Source organism: Rhincodon typus, chromosome 8, assembly GCF_021869965.1.
Source record: "Rhincodon typus isolate 14 chromosome 8, sRhiTyp1.1, whole genome shotgun sequence".
Taxonomy (NCBI): domain Eukaryota; kingdom Metazoa; phylum Chordata; class Chondrichthyes; order Orectolobiformes; family Rhincodontidae; genus Rhincodon; species Rhincodon typus.
In genome coordinates, this window is record NC_063339.1 from 60,027,939 (window position 1) to 60,052,938 (window position 25,000).

The 25,000-nt window shown below is 37.7% G+C and overlaps 1 protein-coding gene across 1 annotated transcript in view; it reads right to left on the reverse strand.

The window, feature by feature from the left end:
• Nucleotides 1-25,000, reverse strand: part of aqr (aquarius intron-binding spliceosomal factor) — a 75,188-nt gene that overhangs the window by 28,740 nt on the left and 21,448 nt on the right. The window lies entirely within an intron of this gene.

Sequence of the window (25,000 nt, forward strand, 5' to 3'; positions counted from 1 at the left end):
ATCTATATGGGGCAGTAAGAATATCAAGGAAGTTGTTGAAAGTGAAATGATCCAAGGCTGCATAGTGAGAAAGCTTCCTATACCTGGTGAGAATGTCTGCTGTTTACTCAAATGGAAATGTGCCAGAAGTGCTCAGCAGAGAAGGCACATCTGTGGAGAAAATCAGAGTTCTGATGAAGTGTCATCACAATCTAAAACATTAACCCTGTTTCTCTTCACAGATACTGTCTAGCTTGCTTGCATTTCTAGCATTTTCTGTTTTCGTTTCAGATTTCCAGTATCTGCAATATTATGCTTTTGTACTGTTTGCTCAGCTTATTCTCTACCCAAACTTAGTGCAGAGTGTGTTTTCTTTTCAACAAATACTGCGCACAATATGTTTCATTGTTCTTCAGATGGGATAATACCTTTCGTGTTGAGTTTTCTGCTTAGGTTCTAAAAGCTGTCATGGAACAACTTCATATTCAAATTGAAAATAGAATTTTCTCATTTGTTCACGTGCATCAAAAAATTTAATGCTAAAGAAGAATTCCATGCAAAAATGCTGGAAGTACTCTGCAGGTCTGCTAGCATCCATGGAGTGGCAAACAGTTAAAATGGTAGCACTGTCCCCTTCTATTTTGTGACATTTAAAACAGGGCCGTTCTTTTTATAGCACTCTGCCATAAACAATGTACTTAAATTGGGGTGCCACGTAGCCAATAGCAATAATACTTAAAACAGGACTCTCAAACTGTGGGTTCCCATCATTTAATGTAGCGACGAGCTCTGTAGAGTCTTACTGAGTACAGATAGCTATGAATCTCCTTTAAATCCTCTGTTTCTTTAATAATGGGCATGGCCTAAGTGGCTGATCATGAAGGCCTGAATCTTATTGTGCAAAAACCTATGAAAAGCTTAGTTCTTAAGTAAAACTTTGTCGGCTAAACAGCCCTTGCATCCACAATTCTGCTTTACACACTCAATTCTCACTTTTTATTAGGAGGTCTTCCAGCTACCTCCTGTACCGCCTGCACACTCCACCCCAAATGGAGCCCTGGAAGCACAATGGAATAACTTTTGGGAAGCACTGAGTTGGAACTACAACCTTTTTTTATACATAACATTTGGTTCAAATAAGAATACAGCCCAACTGAAACATGTATTTTATGATAGTTCCAAGTCAAGCTATTTATCCTGTCACTGCATTACCTGTATTTGCCTGACTAATTTAAAGTTTCTGTTTGTGCGCATGATGGATGTCTTTGAATCATTCGGCTGGGTATTTCTTCACCCTGGTTTTATTCAGTGGGTAACTGTCCCTGTTCATTATTTCAACACTGGAATTGAGTCAGGAAGTTTGACTCTAATTTAAAGTTGCCTTTTTGATTTTTAATATGAATGAAAAACGAACTTTAATATTAAAAACACAAATCAAAAACGCAGGTGAGTCTCTGAGACCTAGAACTCATTTTTGCTGTTTCTTTAAAAAAAAATCTGTGAATTGCTGCAGTGCTTAGCTAATAACAACGAACTGACAATTTAGTTGTTATTAGGAAGCAGTAATCATGGAAATGTTGATGTGGGTGTTCTCATTGGTCACTTTTATTTACTGGATATACCTTAGTGATCTGCATAAAGACCATTTGAATCTCTTAATATTTCAGCAAGCAGCTTATATTGTACTGTGAAGTATATCAAGCCAGTTACTGAAACAGTGTGCCGCACAGCACGTAGTCTCAGAAGATTAAGGGTATCTTGCAATGACCAGATGTCGTCCCGTTTTGATTATTTTTCCTAGTTTTGCTTGTTAAATGTTTGTAGTCTCGGGATGACCTGCAGACTGTAGTGTAAGGGCATTCAACTATATTCTATATCTTAACCTTGTCTGATACTTAGTACTATTGTGTTGAATATATATTCATGTGAAAAGTGAAGCTGGTATGTATGAATGTAATTCTATCTTCACGTGCAAGAGGCAAAGATGAATTAAAAATCTCTGAAATACAGATATGGATCTTGGAATTTCAGTCCTACACGTTAAAGTAGCAAGCTCTTAAAACATTATTCTAGTACTTACCACAGACAGTGCCTTTGAAAGCTGCATCTGATCATAGCCATAAAGTCTTGCTCTGGACATTTTCTATAATTTGTCTTTATCGTTCTTATTTTAATGTCCTGTGTTGTTTCCATTTTAGATCTTTACGCAGAAGCCTGAACACTTTCCCTATTTTTTCAAGTGTATTTTGACTGCATCTCTTGCTGAAGAAAATAAAGGTCTTACATTGCGAGAACAGACTGTCCTCTTGGTCTTTCTCGATCACTGCTTTAATAGCTTGGTAAGTATGAACATGCAAAATTAAACATATTCAAATGATCATATCACAGTACTTGATGTTATCAGTTAAACTCCTTTGTCCTCTGGTTTATAAAAACATTGATGACATTTCAAGTGAGCATAAATACTTTGTAGTATTTATAGTCGAGCAGACTTTCTGGATAGGAACAAAAATAGACTACTCAACTCTTTTCTCCCAATCAAACACTCTTGAATTCACCACACTCCATCACTCATCTCCCGGGAGTCATTTTCAATCAGGCTCATAACTAACATTTAAAGGAACATGAGCTGGCCGTTTAGCTGATCAGACCTCCTAATACTCTAGGTGAAGTCTCTCCACGATTCTGTACGATTTCAGCAAGACGTCTTTACTTCTGTATTCCAATTTCCTTGTGATGAAGGCCAACCCATTGTACCTGCATACTAGCTTTAGTGATACATGAATGATAGGTAACTAGGTCCCTTTGGACACCAGCACTGCCTCGTCTCTAGCTATTTAAGAAATATTTTGCATTTCTATTTTTCTACTGAAGTGGAGAACATCACAATTCTTGTATTCCATCTGCTATATTCTAACCCATTCACTTAGCCTGTCCCAGTCCCCTAAAGTGTCCTTGTGGCCTTCCCAAACTCATAGTTCTACCTAGTTTTGTTTCATCAGCAAATTCAAGTATCATAATTATAAAGCTTGAGGAAGAGGCATGACCTCTACCTTTTGTAATCCTTTAGATAAAAAGGCTAGCATTTCATTTGTCTTTTTGATTATTTTCTGTATCTTTTGATATTACACAGCCCCTAGATTGACTGTAATGTATAAAATACAATTTCTTTCAGTTTTATGTATCCCTTGAACACTTTGAGGTAGTTTTGGAAACTGTGCGCCTTTATATGTCATATTATCGCAAGGTATATTTCTTAGATATGACTGCTTGGGATAACTGTTCCCAGCCCTTTGAAGATAGTCCTGTAAGCAGCTGCGTTTGTTTATTCCAAAGCTACTTACCTCAAACCAGAGTTCTTGATCAAAGTGATCCCCACCTCTTTGAAGAACAGGCTTTATCATGGTTTGTCAACATTATTTTTCTATATTCTGATTGATAGCTTTCCCTATGCTTATTACCATAACCCTTAAATTACATTTTATTTACTCATGGTTCACGCCATTACAATTTTCTCCTTGCACCAGCACTTCTTGAATCAAAAACTAAGTTACACATTCATCTCACGACAATTCAAACCATCCTGTTTCTCTTCAAAAGCTTGCTAGCCCAAGGTGCAAGCAAATTCAGCAACTAATTCTTAACAAATATGCAACTGTCCGGGATGTCCAGCAATTTGCATCAGGGTTTATATGTAGATTGCATAAATTAAAAAGCAGAAATGACCCAGTTAACTTTAGAGAAATTTAACCATTTGCTTAGGAATGGACTGATTTGCTGCCAGTTGCCTGTCTTACAAAGAATGGTTGGACAGTTTGGTCCTTCACCCACTGGAGTTTAGAAGAATGAGAGGTGACCTTGTAGAAACAAGATTATGAGGTGATTTAACAGGGCGGATTCAAAGCAGAGAATGCCTCTTGTAGGGGCATTAGAAATAAGGGACATAATTTAAGAATAAGAGGTATCATGATTAAGAAAGGGAATTTTTTTTGTTCTGAGTGTGATAATTTGTAGAATTTTCTTGCTAAGAAGGCAGTGGGACTGGACCTTTGAGTTTATTTAGGCTCCATTAAACAGATTTTGATAGACGAGGGAATCAAGAGTTATGGGGCAGGCAGACAGGACAGTGGAATTGGGACCACAAACAGATCAACAATCGATCCTATTCAATGGTGGAGCAGGTTCAAAGGAACCTCCTGCTCCTCAGTCAGATGTTATCTTGCCTTTGTGCTACAACAGTGAAAAATATGATTCCAAATTATTTGAATTTACATTTTATGCAATTCTGATCTCTATCAATTAAATCTATATGTCAAAATAACTGCAAAACACAATTATTTGTGTATCTGCATATATGTAAGAATAGAAGATTTGTGTTTTGATTTCCTTTATTCTGGAGCAGAGGTTTCAAGTGTGGTTAATACTGTCATGTACCACAAGAGGGCCTCAGCTGAGCACGATACATAAACTTCAACAGGAAACATGTTTAAAGTTAAATATTTGGAAGGTAGTGTTTAAGTTCATGGTACCCAATTTGAATATAGTTAAAGAATAATAATCAACTTTAGAGGGAATATATGTGAAAATTTGCATTCTGTAATATTGAATTAAACTTTTCTCTTTCTTGGACAAAGTCTAATTTTATATTTGGTTTTACAAGAGACATTGCAATTCTAAGTTGGACTAGAGTTGTTCCCCATTTGTATTTCTAATGGGAAGTCTAGTGGGAAGGTGTATTGTTGCAGTTAAAATAGTATTTATTTACGAATGTATGTCTTTGAAATTTTATTTCTATCAGTACATATGGTATTGTTTGTGAGCATGATTTCAGCCTGTGAAATATATTACTATCTCCCAACAGGAAGTAGACCTAATTCGAGAACAAGTGCAGCGGCTTATCTCTCTCCCAATGTGGATTTGTCTGCTTTCTGTAAGTTCAGTGACTATTCAAAGTCTATAATAAAGAATTAATACAAATTAATGGCTCATTTTTGCTCGAGTCTTTTAAACAAATTCTATTTCATTGCCTGAAGTATTTTACGTAGGTTTGTCATAATGATAGCCAAGGCCTACAAAAATAGAGTAAGATTGCTGACCAGTTTATCACTGATTGTCAGACTGTTAATATTAAATCTGTATTTTTATCAGACACGACTTGAACATGAGCTGAAAAAAACACCAAAGCTGAGGAAATTCTGGAATCTAATTAAAAAAAAGGAGAAAATGGATGAAAAATCTGCAGAACAGTAAGTCTATTACAGTATTCACCTGTAATTTCTGGACTATCAACTCCATTATTTTGGGACTTGCTTTAGTTATTTATGCTGTTTTATTAACTAGATATTCCTTCCACAGATATTCCATATACACGCTTTTTACAGGGGCAGCTTTTGTATCAGAAAATAATACTTTATTTGAAATCACTTTATATTGCATTGAAAACAATATACCAACATTGTTTTTGTTTCTTAATCTGAAGGGCAAATCAAGAAAAAAGATTTCTTTCTTGTCTCATCAGCAAATTCCTTGGCGTATTAAAAAGCATTCCACTTTCAGGTAACTGCCCAAGCATCTCTCACCTCTTTCTCAATAAAATATTAACAGTGAACAATATTAAGAGACAAATATTAACAGTGCTAATTTTCTTTTTTGCAAGAAATGTTGTCATGGTCTGAAATTTGGGCTGTAAGCCTGCTGAATAATAAGTTGTGGTAGAATTGTCTGTGGCATAAGGTAGTTCCCTTCTCAATGGCTTCTGAGTCTTGGGAAATCCAGGTTGCAACACTGCTGTAGGTGCAGGTCTAGCATGATACAGTATTCTGATACCGGCGTGAGCACGAAATTGGCTAAATAGGTCTCTCAAGCAACAGAGAGGGCAGTGTCACGAAGGGGAATCCTTACTGCTTCTGCTGGGTCCCAGATCTGACAGCTCACCGATAAGAGGAAGGGCAAGCCTAATGGTATCAGTTGATTACTGCAGACCCTCGGGGTGTTACTAATTTGCACTTTAAAGTGGGGTCAGAATCCTAGTTTAATATGGGGTGGAGGGAAATCTCACTCCACCTGGTTGTAGTGACATCACTAGAATTCGGGCCCTGTTTTTAGTTAGTGTTTTAAGGTAATAAAATTACACTTTTTGTGGCTTTGTTACCATGCAAGTGTTTGCTAGACATAATGAATCAGAATTGCTAACATCTATCTGAGTGTCTCTTCATTTTGTAAAGAAAAATAATTGTAGCATATTTTTGCACACTGTTCGCACACTTTTCTTTCCTTTTGGGGGGTTGTGGGAAGCAGGGAAAGATTATCAGCCCATTAAACTATGCCACAAACATGCCTTCAGTGGCCAGCAAGTCTTGATCGGGATTTGGACCTGGAGCTTTGTGTCTTGGAATGCTACCAACGTGCCATGAGATCTCATTAAAATCACTGCCAAAACCTATTAGTTATGTTTTACAAATGAAATTTGAGAAAATATAATAATCTGCTATTGTTCCTGTTTTACATATTTCCCATTGCTGAGTCATGTATTTGCCATGCTATGATTGATTTGGGATATTCAGCCCTCCCTTTATTCTAAACTTCAACTTACAACGTAATGTATATTAGAAATGTAGACCACTAAGTGTTTCACAGCATTTTAGATGGATCTCTCACTGCTGTGACTTACTTTCGTAATTATTAACTCTTCTGTCAAATTAACTGTGTTAATTCTATCTCGAATAAAATATTTTTAAATTTTGATACAGAATAGTAAAATTCAAAACAGAACTGGTTTACATTGGAATTGTTTTGCTAAATCTAATAATAGTTTTACTCTGCAGTCCAACTTCTGATTGAAGTGGCAATTGTTTTTTATACTGACATACCAGTCTTATCAGGTGAAATAGAGTTGAAATGGCATATGGTGATTATGGTTTCAAGCACTTGAGGTTATGTCATCCTTTTTTTTAAACCATTAGAGTGTGCTACAGTGCTGTGGGCTTTGGATAATGTGAAATTTTAGTCTTTAGAACAGGATGAAATTTTTATTTTAATAATCCAATCCATTCCAACTTGAAATACACAATTATTGAATTTAAAGAATCAAACTTATTATTCTGTAATTTGAATAAACTTTGAATTCTGAAGTTGAATGTTCCTCTAGTAGTGTTAGAAATCTTAGAATGTTACCTTTTGTCTGCGCCATTGCTAGTTTATAACTGCATCTGTGATAATTCCTTTTTTTCCTGTCTCTTTTACATACCCTTTATATTCACCTTTTAACATGCTTTAAATCTGTCTCAGTGTGCTCTTATAGTAAGACTTAAATGGTCTAACAAACCTCTAAGAACTAAATGAATGCAAAGTTGACTTAAAATGGCTGCCAACATTCTTGCATACACAGACATGGCCAGTGACATATACTGGCAATTACTGCCTCCTGTGCCAGGATGTGTCTGCACCATTGGGATCATTATATTCTGCACATAATGATATTGTGCCATTGCCTACACCAGGAACCAGTCTAATTTTTCCAGCAGGGATGCTGGGCTGCTGATTGCCTCAATGGGCAACAAATGGGAATAATCTCACTATTTACTACTTCAAAGTCTTTCATAATTTTGAAACCTTGGTGACTATGGTTTTATTATGAACAGTCCCTTTTTCAAGTTTCTTTCCTGACTGGAGCCTTTCTGTTTTGGTGTCATTATTGTGAATTTTTGCACTATTGTTTATATAGTTTCAATGTCCTTCCTAAAGTGGGATGCCCAGAGCTGCATGTGTTATCTCAACTGTGATCTAACCCTTGTCTTATTCAAATATGGCATCTCTTATTGTGAATGTTTGTAAGCATTTAGACTTCTTATGACTCTGCCTTTTGTATTGAGGAAATAAACTTGTCCAAAAGGCTTTAACAATGCATCTTTCACTAGATGTCATTTTTCTTTCATTTTTAATCCACTTCACTCCATTTGCTTCGAGCCCACAACTAAAAAGTTTATATAAGGTTTTCTTAGCTATTTAACTAGCTATTTAAAAATTCTTGTTCTGGAGAAAGTTTACATGTGTGAGTTAATGAAGTAATTGGTGTAACTCTTCTACTTTTTTGCATTACTGCATTAACTTTTTTTAAAATTTGCACGTAGGGCCAGTCAGCATGGATATGATTCATTACTGTGAAAGATTTATCGAACTAATGATAGACTTGGAGGTAAGTAATTTCCATAGACTCAGAAGATGTGTATAAAAATTCTTAAAAAGCTCATAGTTTACAAATCAAAATCATCATCTCCATTTGCTTGAAGTCCAACACGTAGAATTGAATTGAACACTTGATTAAATATGTGTAGAATTGCAATTACAAGACAAAATCTTTTTATTGCTGGTTAATTTAAAGGAAGTGAGACCTGTTGTTCAATTGGTGTCATCTGTATTTTCTTAAAGGCACTCCTTCCAACTCGACGATGGTTCAGCACTGTACTGGATGATTCTCATTTAGTCACTCACTGCTATCTATCTAATCTGGTCCAAAGAGAGAAGGAGGGTCGACTTTTTTGCCAGGTGAGATGGTGGCAGCACTTAATTAGTGCCACTTTTACTCACAGAAGAAGATGAATAACTGCTGTCAGTGTTCCTTTAGGCCTTTTGAAATCTGAACAACAAAGGGATGCAGTGTATTCATGCTGTAGAGATGTAAGCTTGCTAATTTTGTAATGACCACAGGCTGAGAATTATCACTTTGTGATATTGGAGGGACTGTTCAGTTTAAGCTCTGTTTCTCATTTTTGGATAGAGATTGTCATTGCAGAGGGATTTCTGGCCTCCTATGGTTTAAGTATGATATGCAGAATGGTGATACCTTGCTAAAGAATAGGTCATTTCATTCTGTGCTTTACACTTGTTTTTTTTAATGTTTTCCCAACTTTCAACTGCTAATCCACCCTTCAGGACATCGTCTCTTATGATACTTTGTCTGATTGGTCATTATTCAACTTGAGCTTAGATCAAAGTTATGCATCCAGTTGTCTACTGGTCACATACATTTCATGAAAACCAGGCAACTGATACCTATTGTAAAAACTGGAAAAACTGCAGATGCTGTAAATCAGGAACAAAAACGAAAATTGCTGGAAACGCTAAGCAGGTCTGGCAGCATCTGTGGAAAGAAATCAGAGTTAATGTTTTGGATCAAGTGACCCTTCCTCAGATACCTATTGTACTTGTGTTGCACATTGGTTGGTTTGGCCACCTTGTGAATCTGGAACAGGGTCTGGAGATTACTATAGCTGTCACAGAGTAAGGATGCTGTCTTTTTTATTTATCGTATTTCTAGAAACTGTGGACTGCAGTGAGAGAGAATTTTTTTTATATAAAGCAGGAATTGGCCAGAATGGTTGCATCATTTCACGGCTAGGAACTTGATACCTTTGCGACTGATGTTTTTGTGACTGCGGGTTCTTGCGATGTGCGATGGTCACGAACCAAGGAGTTGCTTACAAATGAAGCTGATTGGTTCTTAGCTAGCTGAGCAGATTGTAACTCGCTCCCAGTTCCAGAGCTGCAGGCACACAAGTGTGTTCATTTATTCTCCCCAGCAGAAGCTGCCTGGTCTCTGCAGTAAAAAAAAAACTTCAATAAAATCTTTCCTACAGCAGTGGCTGTGAGTTGTGATTTTTAAGAAATAAATCAGAGACATTCTAAAAGTGAATCAGTCAAACCAGCAGAAGCTTCCAGCAGGAAAAAAACTGACCACCAAGGACTTGGTCAGCTGAAGAAAGATCATCTTGATTATCAGAAGCAGGAAGCAAAGACTACTGCACTGACTTTCCAGTTTTTCCTACCTCTGCTAATAATCTATTTTCATTGTTTGTCTGTGTATGCGTAAGATGGAATAATAAGAGGAATAGAGTTTTAATTAGTATTGTTATATGCCAGTGATTTATGTCTGCTTACCTGTAACTATAACATAATTACTTACAATAAATAACAATTCTTGTTTTAGTGCAGAAACCTGGTCCATGCTTTCTATCAACTTGATCTGAAATTCTGTTAATTTGGACCACTCTATGTACCTTTAAAAATAATGTTTAACATTTGGTACAACTCTAGGAACAGCAGAATTTATGGCTCAGTTTATGGTGCATTACCCCAGTGGATCGTAACAGCAGTGGTGTGAACTTTAAATCCTTCCACCCCTGGCCTCTCAGTCCATAGTGCTCAAGGTCAACTATATGATTCACAAAGGCTAAAGCTTAGGCATCTCTGGCGTAGATGCTGCATGTTTGTAAGCTTTTTGACCAACTAATATTCACAGGTCCAGCTTTGTCTCGGTCATCAGCTCTCAACTTCTCCAAAGGTGTAAGGGTTCACCTGTGTCATGTACCTTTTTGGTATAATCAGTTTAGTTATGTTAAATTGAAGGGTAACATTCTGTAATTTCAGAATATAAGGGGAAGAGTGCTTCAATTATTGTCCTCGGTAGCTAAAGAACAAATGAAAATGTACAGCACAGGAACAGGCCCTTTGGCCCTCCTTTCTTCAACATTTCAAAATAATGACCACTTACAGAAAGCTAAGCTGGGAATTCATTGAAGTGCAAATTACATGTGCTTTAGTTCAGTCGCAATTCATTAACTCCACAATTTAAATCTTAAGAGTGAGGGAAAAGTGTGGTAGGCGAAGTTTAGGTGCTCAACCTTCGAAATATGTGTTACTTTTGTGCTGATTATCTCAGGTTTGCCATATGACTGCCTTTAACTTGATGCCTTTAAAGACATTTAAGCTTGTTTCTTGGGTCCAATTGACACTGAGTTGGCTGCTAATTAATTTCACATTGCAAATTGGCTCATTGAATTTGAATCCTGTAAGCAGTCACTTCTGGGTTTGTTAAAATGTTTAAGGCATTTGAATTATCCGTATCTATCTGTTTACTTGTAGCTGTTAGAAATGTTGAAGTTCTACACTGGCTTTGAAATTAATGATCAAACTGGAAATGCTCTGACTGAGAATGAGATGACTACAATCCATTATGATCGGATCACCTCTCTCCAGGTAACCAACAATAATATTTTATTTTGTAAAGCCTTCATTGCAAGATAGAATTTGTTGATAAAATGATACTGTAAATTCTCATTTATGTATATCACAAGACACTAAGATATTAATACTGTTAGTTATTAGGTAGTACAGAACCTGAGTGTTGCTGAACATTTAAGAGAGATTTTCATCTTGCGCTCATCAAGGTAATTTGCAAGAATACCCATTCAAGGAGAAAACCAATATTTGTAATGCACGAGAGGAGAGTGCTGATTAGCCTCTGACTTGTAGATGCATTGCCATGGAGAATGCACCAATTAATGATTTCTGTAATTAGTTCTAATAAATTCTGCACTCTAATTAATTAATTAAATGCTGTTTTCTTGACATAACAAAATGGCCACATCTGTGTGGGGAGAGGCAGTGTTGAAATGTTAACTCTGTTTCTCTCTCCAGAAATGCTGATTTCTAGCATTTTCTGCTTTCATTATAAATATATCTGTTCACCTCATGTACCACTATTAGCTAACTAATTCTGTGCAAATGGAGAGAAGAGAGCACTTTTATTTACCCTTATTATTCTCATCCATGGTTTATATCACTCCATGAGTTTGTCTCAAGAATAGGAATATTGTTCATAGAATTTTTCCTTGTTAATTAATCATTGGAATGTGACTTTCTGATTTCCATTGCAGAGAGCAGCATTTGCTCACTTTCCAGAACTACATGATTTTGCTCTGTCTAATGTCGCAGCTGTTGATACACGAGAATCTTTAGTAAAACACTTTGGATCACTTAGGTAAATATTTATTTATTTATTCATCCAGTACTATTTCTGCATGTTGTTGAGTTCGCATAGTACTTAAGATACAGAGTGGACCCAGCCAGTTTCTGTCAATGTTAATGTCCATGTGAGCTTCCTCCTAGCTTACATTGTCTCGTACCCTGAATATACCCTCCTATATCATTTTTCCACATTTTGCTTCCCCGTGAATCTCTGACATTTGCCTCAATCACTCCATTTGGTAGCGGAAGTCCAACAGTTTTTCAAAGTTAACTAACCTGTCAGGAAAGATTTAATTAACCTTTATATTTTAAACTTCATCCTATTTTCCATTTCTTTTTCCCTCTGAAAACTTGGAAGGACAACCTAATGAAGAGCCAAGCACACACAGTACTAAATTTGTTTTGTTTTCCATTTACAGTGCCAATACACTTCACAAAGTGGCATCAAATCTTTGTCTTTTGCCATCGCTACCTGAGGCAGAGATCACCTGTTACAATAAACTATTTCTTTTAGAAATGTTGGTAGGTATTGGAGTGGAAAGCACACATTAATTAACATAACAGTAGAGCATTTTTTCACAGGCAGAAGTTGTTAGTAATTTAAAATTGCTTTTCTTCACATTGACAGGTGTCCCGACATGAACGCCGGACATCCCAAATTCAACAATTAAATGAAATGCCACTTTACCCCACAGAAAGAATAATCTGGGATGAAAACATTGTACCAACAGAATATTACTCTGGAGAGGGTATGATCTCGCTTATGCTTGTAGGCGGTTTTCTTTCTTTGGATAATCTTGCAACCTACTTGTATTGAAAATACTTTGTAGGACATATTTTACAACTGTTTATTTTTCTTTTTGCCAGGGTGCCTTGCATTACCTAAACTGAATTTACAATTTTTGACGCTTCATGACTACTTATTAAGGAATTTTAATCTCTTTCGCCTGGAATCCACGTATGAGATTAGACAGGATGTTGAGGATGCAATCAGTAGACTTAAGCCATGGTGAGTAGAAATGTGCATGGTTATGCCATTCTGTTCTTGCATGTGTTTTTTTTCTGTCTACGGCCTTGCCTCCAATATAGGTTTCATGATTACTTTAAATGGTTAAGATGCATTGGGTAACATTTTTTAATCTAATTGTGCATACATCGATCCAGCATCACTTGTCTAACATTTTACAAATGGCCAACTGTTGTAAAGAAATGATACTGGTACAAGTAACTGATGACAAAGTGCACTGCAAGTGTAATGCTTACATAACATGGGCAGATGTTCGATTTCCCAGTCCAATTGTGGAATGTTGCAATGCCCAGCCCACTTCAGACTTGAGGTACGGCAGTTCACTTTAAAAAATTCTTGATCAATTTAAGCCTTCTATTTTCTCTTTTTAAAGAATGTTATTGAAATTCATCTGATTAATATTTAAAGTTTAGGAAATAACACTGTGGCTGGAGTGCAATGAAAGCGTATTTTTGTCTTTTCCTTCTATAACTATTGTTATTATTAATATTAATAACTCCACATCACAGGTAGACAGGGTGGTTAAGAAGACAGATCGTACACTTGCCTTCATTGCTCAGACCTTTGAGTACAGGAGTTGGGAAGTCATGTTGAGGTTGCATGGGACTCTTCTCGAGTACGGTGTCCAGTTCTGGTCGCCCTGTTATATTATTAAACCGGATAGGGTTCAGAAGAGATTTACCTGGATGATTCCAGGAATGGAGGGATTGAGCTATCAAGATAGATTGGATCTTCTTTCATTGAAGCAGAGGAGGTTGAGGCGATACCTTATAAAATTATGAGGGGCATAGGTAAGGTGAATGGCAAAGGTCTTTTCCCTAAAGTGGAGTAGTTCAAAACTAAGGAATATTTTTAAGGTGGGAGGAGAAAGATTTAAACAGTTAGACATTGGGGCAACTTTTTTTTTTAACACAGAGGGTGTTGTGTATGGAATGAACTGCCAGGTGGATGCAGGTAAAGTTACAATGTTTAAAAGACTTTTGGATAAGTAAGTGAACAGGAAAGGTTTGCAGGGATATGGGCCAAATGCAGGCAGGTGGGACTAGTTTGGTTTGGGAACATGGTTGGCATGGACTAGTTGGACCAAAGGATCTGTTTCCATGCTGTATGACTATGTCCAAGTTTAAAATGATATGTACAATTTCTTTAGAAAAATATTTTTGGTGTTGCATTAGTTTTGGATCACAGTTTTAAAAAACACTGTGTTTAACTCTTTATCTCCTGTCATCCTTTTAAAGCATATTTTGTAACACACAAGTGAGGAGGAAGAATTAACTCCCATCTCTTTAAAACCCCCTTTTTAGCACACAGCTGTCACAATTCAATTAATATGAGATTAACAAACTCAAGGAGCAAAATTACAAGGTTTTCCTGAGTGACAATGTGGTATCTTATTAATCTCAAAATAATAAATGTCACATTAAATGCTCATGCAATAACTGGTGATAAGCTGAAGAAAGACAAGGGAAGAGGGTTTCTAGTATAGGCGTGAAGCTAAAGATGGGTTTCGAGTTTTATAGTTGTTTATTTGACAGGGACTGACTTTGAGGTGGAAAGAGATGGGGTAATAAAGAGATCATTCCGGCATCTTGTTATCAGTTCATATTCCTTTTGCCCTCTCTGCTTTGCTGTTCAGAAGTTGTTGCCTCAGTTTCTAGCTCCAAGATTTTTAGTGACCAATGTTGTAATTTTTGTTTTTATGGTTTTCAGGCAGAACTTCTCTAAGTTCCTAGCTGCCTATTTTAATGCTTGTAAAGTTAACACTCTTAATTTTTCATATTGTTATATCCAGTTCAGTTAAAATATTGACATCAAATATGAATATCCCAGAATTTATAAACCTTAGAGACACCACAAGAAAACCTTTTTCCAGTTTTTATATTTCTGCAAAGTTGTTTTTCAAACTGCTTTGAAGGAACAATTTGTTTGACCCCACTCCAATTTTGTCATCATCGGTGAATGCATCATAGATTGAGCCCCCATATGTGTTACAACCAAGTGAGGATGGGGAATCGGCTCACCTCCTTTTGGTCCATCTCAGTAAATATTTAATTTTTTTTGGCATGTAACTATCATGTTGCAATTAAACATAATTAACTAGAAGCAAATAAAAACTCCACATTACAAGATTTGTTTGAATGAAAGGAATTTTGTTACATAGTACTCCCCAAAAGGTAAAAATGTGACACAAATATGCACAAATGCTATTAAGTTTAGAAAGAAGGACAAAGGGTGCCTGGTACAGACAAAAAGATAAAGCCAGTTTCATTTCAAAGTTCTGAGGGTCTTTGAGTTGTAAGAACGACCTGAGTCTTGACTGTTATTTCAGCAGCTGAAATGCTTGCACAGGTATCTTTGCGTTCTTGGTGAATGTTAGCTGTTTCGAGTTGCTTTTTCACCTGGCACTGACTTCGAAGCATCTTGTCATCAGTTCGTGTTTTTTTTTCGCACTCTGCTTTGCTGCTCAAAAACTGTCACCTGATGTCTTTTTTTGGATTCTGGCATCATAGTATATCCAACCTGGAGTAACTTTTATTGTGGTGTGTACCTTTCAGAAAGGTGCAAATCAACCAGGGACTGCAGATCTGAATTTCCGTACCTTTTTATAATGATTTCTGCTCAGGTTGATCTTCCTTTATTGATGGTTTCATGAGCTTGACTCAACCTGGTCAGGTAATCTCAGCAGCTATTTTAGGTTAGTAGTTGTCCTCTTAAAAGTCCCTTTGCTGCATGAGGGTCTCAGACATTAAAAGTATTTGATGAAAGTTGAATTGAAATGGCCATGTTTACCATTATCACCAGAAAACTCTTACCGTTCTAAAATTAATCTGGGAACGCAATACTTAAGTCACTTTGCTTGCTCTTTGTTACCGAACTCAATCCAATTTTAACCATTTTAAGTTGGAAAATAATTTTATGGGATTATTTTGTTACAATGCTGTGTGAGATAATTTACTTAACAGTATTTTGGTTGAATCATTAATTTGTTTAATATCTTCATAGGCAGGGGGAGTATGGAGGAGTTGTATTTGGTGGCTGGGCTCGAATGGCTCAGCCTATCGTCACTTTCTCCATTGTCGAAGTAGCAAAACCCAATATTGGTGAGAACTGGCCAGCAAGAGTCCGTGCGGATGTGACCATCAACCTAAATGTTCGCTCTCAAATCAGAGAGGAATGGGAAGGTAACTCCAAGCGTTTGCGTTATTTTGCAATGGCTACGAAGAGTATTGTTTCCTATTTTTCAGGATATTGTAACTTTTCCAAATGCTGAAACATTGAGTTGAATCACCCACAGAAACAGAAAAGAAGTAGAAAACCAGAAATTCTGACCCCAGTACATCGAAAAAAACTTGTACTTGTTTAACTAATTATATGTTATAATATGTCTCAACTGGTTTTGGATAGACTTGTATAATTAAAATAATTTACATTGAAAGGATAAATCCACTCCTTGTTCCAAATAGTCACTGTTTGTGTTGTTTGTTTGGTCAGTGCAAAGAGCAGGGTTGTGCATATTTCTTCCGTTTTCTGCCTTTATATATTGCATTTTCAATTTTGTAGCACTTCGCAAACATGATGTGTGCTTCCTTATAACTGTTCGACCAGTATTGGCTTATGGCACAAAGTTTGATCGAAAGCAGCCATTCGCAGAGCAGTATGGCCTTGTGTTTGTGCGAGGATGTGAAATTCAAGGCATGCTGGATGAGAAAGGACGGGTCATTGAAGATGGTACTTTTTTATGTTTCTCATTGAAGATTTTTAAAAATTTTAGAATGAGTGCATGTGTATCTAGAGCACGAATACTAAGCCATGCATTGTATCTGTTTGGTTCACTTGTGTGCATTTTCACATTTGAGTTAAGAGGGTTCTGGATTCCAGGACCACGTGCACAGGATCTAGCTTGATATTTTGTTACAATTACGAGGATTGCTAAATTGATGGAGATGTATTGGATGAGAAGTTGAACAGCAGCAGTACATCTGTTTAGGTAAATCTAAAAGATCCCATGACATATCTCAGAGCAGAGAAGGACATTTCTCCCAATGTATTGGCGAATTATCGATCCAATCTCAGTAAAAGAAATTACTTAACTAGTTATCTCTTGTTTGTTGAAGCTTGCTGCATGCAAATTGTCACATTTGTCTTAAAATAAATGACTACAACTCAAAAAGTTCTGAATTACTTTGCAATGCCCTGAACTTGTGAAAGGACTTGTTGAGGTTCTCCATTGAGTATGCATATATTTAACACTGAGAATACATCACTGTTTACCTCCTGGAACTTTTAATGGTCACTTTTGTCTTTTCATAGGTCCTGAGCCTAAACCAAAGCTGAAGGGAGATTCACGAACCTACCGAGTGTGGTTGGATCCCAACCAGTATCAGCAGGACATGAGCTTCTCCGTTCAGAGTGGAGCGGAAGATGTCTATGAGACCTTCAATATTATCATGAGAAGAAAACCTAAGGAAAATAATTTTAAGGTGATCATAATGCAATTTTCCATAATTCTGCTTTACACAATTAGCAAATTAATTATTCATTATGAGCAGAAAGAACATTACAGAACTAGTTATTCAGAGAATGAGAATTTAGACCTCATCGTGGCAGTTTGACCATTTTAATTCCATTTAAAAACTCTTTTATCAGTCAAACCTTTGCCACAAATCTGCCATATTATTCACAAAACTCACCCAGGTAACCAATATCCTTTTAGGGAATACCATACTCAATCTGGCCTATGTGACTCCAATGTTATACTAAGAAGCCACCAACAGTTCAACTTGTTCTTGAACAACAAAAAAAATTCTTGAGACAATTAGAGATGCTCAATAAATGGTAGCCCTGCCAGAAGCTGCCACGTTCTAAGGATGAATGAAAAAAATGGTCACAACATTTCCTCCCTGGAATTCATATTCAATCTAAATATAGTGCAGTTTATGGTTTGAGTAAATTTGCAATACAGCTGTGTATGTTTATAAAAACACAGTAATCTTTATGCTTTGGACCTTAAATTTAAAACTATGATGTACCTGTTTAGAGTTCTTAACCATGTTGACATTTAATGGTCACGAATGGCCAAAGGTTATCTCTTTTTAATGCTGCTGAAGTCTCCATGCTGATTAACTTTACCAGTGACACATGGATGTCAGTTTTTATAATTCAAATATTCATCCTAAATTAGACTGGAGACTAATGGCATATGGAATCTTGGTTCTGTTGATTATTTTATTTAAAACACATTATGTCAAAGACCTCAGGGCATAGTTATCAGAATGGCCCCTTCAAAATTACTCAAACAAAATGCTGTAGCTGCTGGTAATCTGAAATAAAAGCAGAAAATAATAAGCAAGTCTGGCACCAGCTGTGGAAAAACTAATGATCAATTCAGGTTTGATGACACGTTATTAAAGTTCAATTGAAAGGTCATTGACTTAAAATGTTAACTCAGGTTCTTTTTCCACACATGCTGCCTGACCAGAGTGTTTGCAGCATTTTCCATTTCCATTCCACAATAGCAGACTGACGGTGTTTTCTGCAACGACTGACCTGCACCCCCCCATACTTTGAACTTTTTAAAGAGCTATGCCAGTGTCACAGCACCATGGTCTATGGAATTCCTTTATAATTCCCATGTTTTATGGATATCTGCACATTTGACGGCTTTTCCCAATCATGCTATGCATGTTGAATTGATGGTTTGTTTTATGATCCTGGCTATTATTACTGTACAAATCAGATCCCAGTCTGAAATCTGACTTGAGAGATTATATTTTGTTTCTGTTTTAGTTTTGTTTTCCAGTGAACCATAACTAGCAATGTTGCATTTTCAGTTCTAACTGTAAAATAGAAGTTTATTACACCAAAGAAATGAAGTTAGAATGGAATAAACTAAAATAAATAGATTGAATCCCTACAGTGCAGAAACAGGTCATTTGGCCCAGCAAATCCACACCGACTCTCCAAAGAGCACCCGTTCAGACTTGCCCCCACCCTATCCCTGTAATCCTCATAATCCACATAACCTGCACATTCCTGGACACTATGGGCAATCCACCTAACCTACACGTCTTTGGACTGTGGGAGGAAACCCACGCAGACATGGGGAGAATGTGCAAAACAAACAAACACGCACGCACACGCACTCACACTTTTAGACAATACTTGTGCAAAATGTAGGATAGGAGTTGGGACGTCATGTTGTGGCTGTATAGGACATTAGTGAGGCCTCTTTTGGAGTACTGTGTACAGTTTCGGTCATCCTGCTGTAGAAAGGTTGGTATTAAATTAGAAAAGGTGCAGAAAAGATTTACAAGGATGTTACCAAGACTGGAGGATTTGAGTTATAAAGAAAGGCTAAATAGGCTAGGAGATTTTTCCCTGAACCGTACAAGGTTGAGGGTTGAGCTTATAGGTGTTTATAAAATTATGAGAGGCATAAATAATGTGAATAGCAAAGGTCTACTCCCTAGCGTGCGGAGTTCAAAACTGGGCTCGGTTTAAAATGAGAAGGAAACATTTGAAAGGGTCCTGAGGGGCATTTTTTTTCCACACACTACGGTGCATATATGGAACAAACTGCAAGAAGTAGTAATAGAGGCAGGTACAGTTACAACATTTAAAAGACATTTGGACAGGTACATGAATAAGAAATGTTTAGAGAGATAGGGGCCATATGCAGGAAAATGGGACTATTTTAGTTTGGGAAACCTGGTCGGCACGGACAAGTTAGATGGAAGGGTCTGATTCCATGCTGTCTGACTCTGACTAAAGTTGTCAGACTGAAACCCAGAAGCTTTCTTTCAAGGTATAGGTGTTTCCCCTAAACTCAAAAAAAAAATTTCGGACTCTTTTATCTGAAAGCCTAATGCAATACACAGTTTACTTTGTTCATTTGTAAACTCTCCCAATATGAATAAAACGCTGATATTATCCGGAAACCTCTTTCGAATATTGGTTTGAAAGAAATCATCCATAGCTACGGAAGTACCTGCAAATTCATCATTGCACTCCAGACACACACACAGTCATAAGATGTAGGAGCAGAATTGGGCCATTTGATCCATTGAATCCACTGATATGTTTCTCATCCACACTTTCCTGCCTTCTACCCGTAACCTTTGATCCCCTTACTAATCAAGAATCTATCCATCTCTGTCTTAAATGCATTTAATGACTTTGCCTTCACAGACTTCAGTGGCAATGAGCTCCACAGATTCACTATCCTTGGATTGAAAAAGTACTTCCTCAGCTCTGTTCTAAAGGGTCATCCTTCACTCTGAGGCTGTGCCCTTGTGTCCTACTTTCTCCTTATAGTGGAAGCAGCATCTTCACAATCTTCACATCCACTTTACGCAGGTCTTTCTTTGTTCTATAAGTTTCAATCAGAACTCTCTCCCTTCTAAACTCCATCAAGTACAGATCCAGAGTCCTTAACCGCTCTTCATATGACAAGCCCTTGTAAGCCGTCTCTGAACCACCTCCAAGGCCAGCACATCCTTCCTTAAATATGGGACCCAAAACCACTTGCAATATTCCAAATGTGGTTTGACCAGCGCCTCAAACAAGCTTAGCAGTATATCTTTGCTGTTGTATTCTAGCCCTCACAAAATGGATGTTAAAATTGCATTTTCCTTCCTAACTGTAAACTAAACCCGCTAACCGTAAGAGAAATCTGAACTAGGACTCCTCAACCCTTATGCTGCTAATACAACATTCAAAAATACAGAACTAATGATGTTCGTATATGTTAGACACATTGCGTCACATTAAAGACAGCAGCGATTTAGTCTATAACTCGCTTTTAAGTAAGAATTTTATTGTATTCTACCATACTTGACTGCTGTAACTTTCATTTTGAATGACCGTTTTCAAATTTCAAATCCTCAGGCAGTGCTCGAGACCATCCGCAATCTAATGAATACGGAGTGTGTAGTCCCTGACTGGCTTCATGACATAATCCTTGGGTATGGAGACCCCGGAAGTGCTCATTATTCTAAAATGCCAAATCAGATTTCCAAACTGGATCTTAATGATACCTTTCTCTCTATTGAGCACCTGAAAGCTGGTTTTCCTGGGTGTACTATTAAAACAACGGTTGAGAACTCTGCTCTGCAAAAGCCTCCCTTCAGGTAAGAATATATATTGACATGTGCAAGCTTGAATCCGTTTTTTTCTCAGTTCATACCTGAAAATATTAATGTAATTGAGCATTGTAGTAACTTATTATAAAGATGCATCCTGCATTCAATGTCATCGTGTTTATAGTGTTGTACAGTGTAATGCAGAATATAGTAAAACAATGTTAATGGAAAAATGAAAATTATTATGGTTAATGAGAAAAATGGGTAATAATTTTGTCATCACTATTATGAGCATTCCTCCCCACCCTAAACTTTAGGATCACGTTCCCCTTGCAGCTTGGAAAAGGGAAAAAACGAAAAGGGGAGAATGATGATGGAGAGAAGGAAGAGACTACAACTTTAATTGTTGAACCTCATGTGATTCCAAACAGAGGACCTTACCCATATAACCAGCCAAAGAGGTAATTACAAAAGAGCTTCCTAATAATTTAGTGATTTGTCTGTTCATTCAATTGGCCTATTTTAGTTTCTAACCTGTTACATTTCATGGACCCTGCAGTTCATGTTCAACCATTGGCAAGTACCATTTGCAGGGAAAAATGGCAGGACATTGAGTCAAATGACACCTTTCATTTTCCTCAAAGCAGCCAATTAATGAGAAAAGGATGGGCTCACTTTCCAGTTAAGTATGCCTGAGCTAGCTCTTGATGCTGGTTGGCCAAGAGAAGGTTGTCCAATTTGAAAGCAACAGCAAGATGGTTAAATGAGGGAGAGCAGGCTCCACAAAGGAGCTGCCCTGTCTCCAACTTGTACAAATTTTTAATTTAAAAAAAAAAAGGCATTCATAGCCAGGCCACTATTCTGGAGGAGGAGTCTTGAAATTTCATGCCCACCCCAATAATTCAACCGCTGTGTCAACCAATTACCAGGAGGTAGACAACTGTGAACTGAGAGGATCTGAATTTGTGTCACAATGAAGAAGCCATGTACTCTGAATGCGTCCGTGCTCACTCTAAGCATGAGATGCACTGAGTTGCTAGAGAAATAATTTAGTAATGAAAATGATGCATTGGTATTGTTTAGAGCTGAATAGAAGGACCGAATAAAAAGACCCTTGTTTTCATACATTGCTTTCAGACATTATAAAAAAAACTTGAAATCCTTCACATCAAAAGACCTGCATTGACTCGAGGTATTGGGTCAAACAGGATCAACATACTGATTGCCACGTATCTCTTCCCCACCCCACACCTGACAAATCAGTACAAATCATACTGAACACCACTTGGAGGAAGCAGTGAAACTGGGGTCTTCTATGTCCATCACTAAGAATAGCTTAGCAGCACCACTCCTGAGTGACATCATTGGTAGACTTGTTCTGCAGCAGATGGTGAAGGAACCAACAAGAGGGAAAGATATACTTGTCCTGACCCTCACCATTCTTACTGCCATAAATGCATCTGTCCATGACAATTTAAGTAGGACAGTCCTTCTGGAGACACTCTCCTGCATATTATGTGGCAGTATCACTTTGTTAAGTAAGATAGACTTTGTACGGATCTAGCAACTTGACTGGTATCCATGAGGAGCTGGGGGCCGTCAGCGGAATCTAATACAATCTGCAAACTTGTACCCTGGTGTGATACCCACTCTACCATTACCATCAAAACAGACGCTCAACCCTGGTTGGATGAAGAGTGCAGGAAAGCATGGCAGGAGCAGCACCATGCATGCCTAAAAAGGAGGTGTCAACCTGTGAACCTACAACACAGCACTAATGTATGCCAAACAGCATATGCAGCATGTATTAGACAGTATTAGGCGTAAGTGATTTTATAACCAGTGGATCAGATCTAAGTCCAGTCCTGTCACATTTAGTCATAAATGGTGGGGGAACAATAAAACAGCTCCTTGGAGGAGGAGGCGCCACAAAAATCACCATCCCCAATGATTGGGTAACACGGAACATCAGTGTAAAAGATAAGGCTGAAACATTTGCAAAAATCCTCAGCCGGAAGTGTAGCATAGATGATCCATCTCGGCCCCCTCCAGAGGTCCCCAGCAACTCAAATGCCAATCTTCGTGATAAATTGATTCACTCCATTTCAAATCAAGAATGGCTGAAAGCATTGGATAAGCAAAGTGTGTGAGCCCTGACAACATTCAAGCAACAGTATTGAAGACTTGTGTTCCAGAACCTGTCACACTCCTAGCCAAGTTGTTCCAATACAGTTACCACACTGGCACCTAACTGACAATGTAGAAAATTGCTCAGGTATGTCTTGTCCACAAAAAGCAGAACACATCCAACCCAGTTAATTACTGCCCCTTCAGTCTACTCTTGATCATCAGTAAAGTGATGTAAGGTGTCATCAACAGTGCTGTTACTTGTACAATACTTTCTCAGCAACAGTCTGCTCACTGACATTCAGTTTGGGTTTCAAATTCATTAGGCCTCTCAGCTGCTATTTCATTATAGCCTTGGTTCAAAAATGGACAAAAGAGCTAAACTCCAGAGATAAGGCATGAGTGATCTTGACACGAAGCCTGCTTTTGATCGACTGTGGCATCAAGAAGCCCTAACAAAATGAGTCAATGGTTTTGAGGAAAAGCCCTCCGTTGGTTGGAGTCACACTAGCACGGAGGAAGATGGCTATGTTTATTTGAGTTCATCTCAGTTCCAGTATATCGCTCCATGTTCTCCTCAGGGCAGTGTCTTAGGCCCAGCCATCTTCAGTTGCTTCATCAAGGACCTTCCCTGCATCATAAGGTCAGATATGGGGATGTTTGCTGATGGCTGGCATTGGACATGGTGCAATCATGGCCTCCCCAGGTAATGAGATAGTTGATGTACAAATGCAGTAGGACCTGGAAGCATCTAGGCTTGGGCTAACAGATGGCAAGAAAGATTCACGCCACACATGTGCCAGGCAATAACCATTCCATCAAGAGAAAATCTAACCATTCAGTGGCATTACCATTGCTGAATCTGCTGTTAGCATTCTGGGGATATAGTAATAAATGCGGTGGCTACAAAGCATGTCAGAAGCTAAGAATCTTGTGGCAAGTAACTAACCTCCAAACTACCGGAAGCCTGTCCACCATCTTCAAAGCAGATGTCAACAGTGTGATGGAATACTACCCACTTAGATGGATGAGTGCAATTTCAACAACACTTAAGAAGTTTTACAGCATTCAGGACAAAGCAGCTCAATTGGTTGGCACCATAATTGATAAACAATCACTCTTACCACCACCAACACACAGTAGCAGCAGTGTGTGCTGTCTGCTAGAAGCATTTCAGAATTTCACCAAAGTCCCCTTAGCACCTTCCATAACCACTACCATCTAGAAGGACAAGGGCAGCAGTTGCATGGGTTCACCTCAAAGCCACTCACCATCCTGACTTGTAAATGTTTGACAGTTTTTCTCCGTGTTCCTCCCTACCTGCATTAGGGAATTACTGACACCAAATGGGCTGCAGTGATTCATGCAGTCCCCTCACAATCAACTTCTCAAGGGCAACTAGGGATGGGCAATAAATACTGGCCCAGTCAGGAACACACACATCCTATGAAAAAAATTTTCAAAAGTTGTGCAGTTACTATTAGTTGGGTAAATTCTGTTATTTTTGTATCAACCCAGCAATCAGGTGAGTAACTGCTTGACCTGTTTTTAATAATGGTGTTTGTTTAGGGTTAAGTTTTGGGTACCAAGTATTTCATTTAGTTTCTAAATGTACATTTAAGTATGTTATGGTTGGTGCTGCTTTAGGCTTTTTTGTATAAGTGTGTTCCTTAATACTTTAAGAAAATACTGTATCCTACATAAATTTTATGTAGTCTTTAACCATGCTAACAGGTTCCATCTATACTCTTACCAGACAATGATGGTATACAGCCATGCTTCAGGTTGTGCCTGAATGGTGAGTAAACTCCGAATGAATACCCTGGCAGCCTCCCAGGACAAGATCACATCCCTGTTTAAGGTCACCCAGTACTTTGGACAAGTGGAATTTACCTTATCAGCATTCAACTGTAGTAAGCAACCCAAGCTATGAGAGTGGAAGGAAACATTTCAGACAGTTGAGTTTTAAAAATAGGTTTTA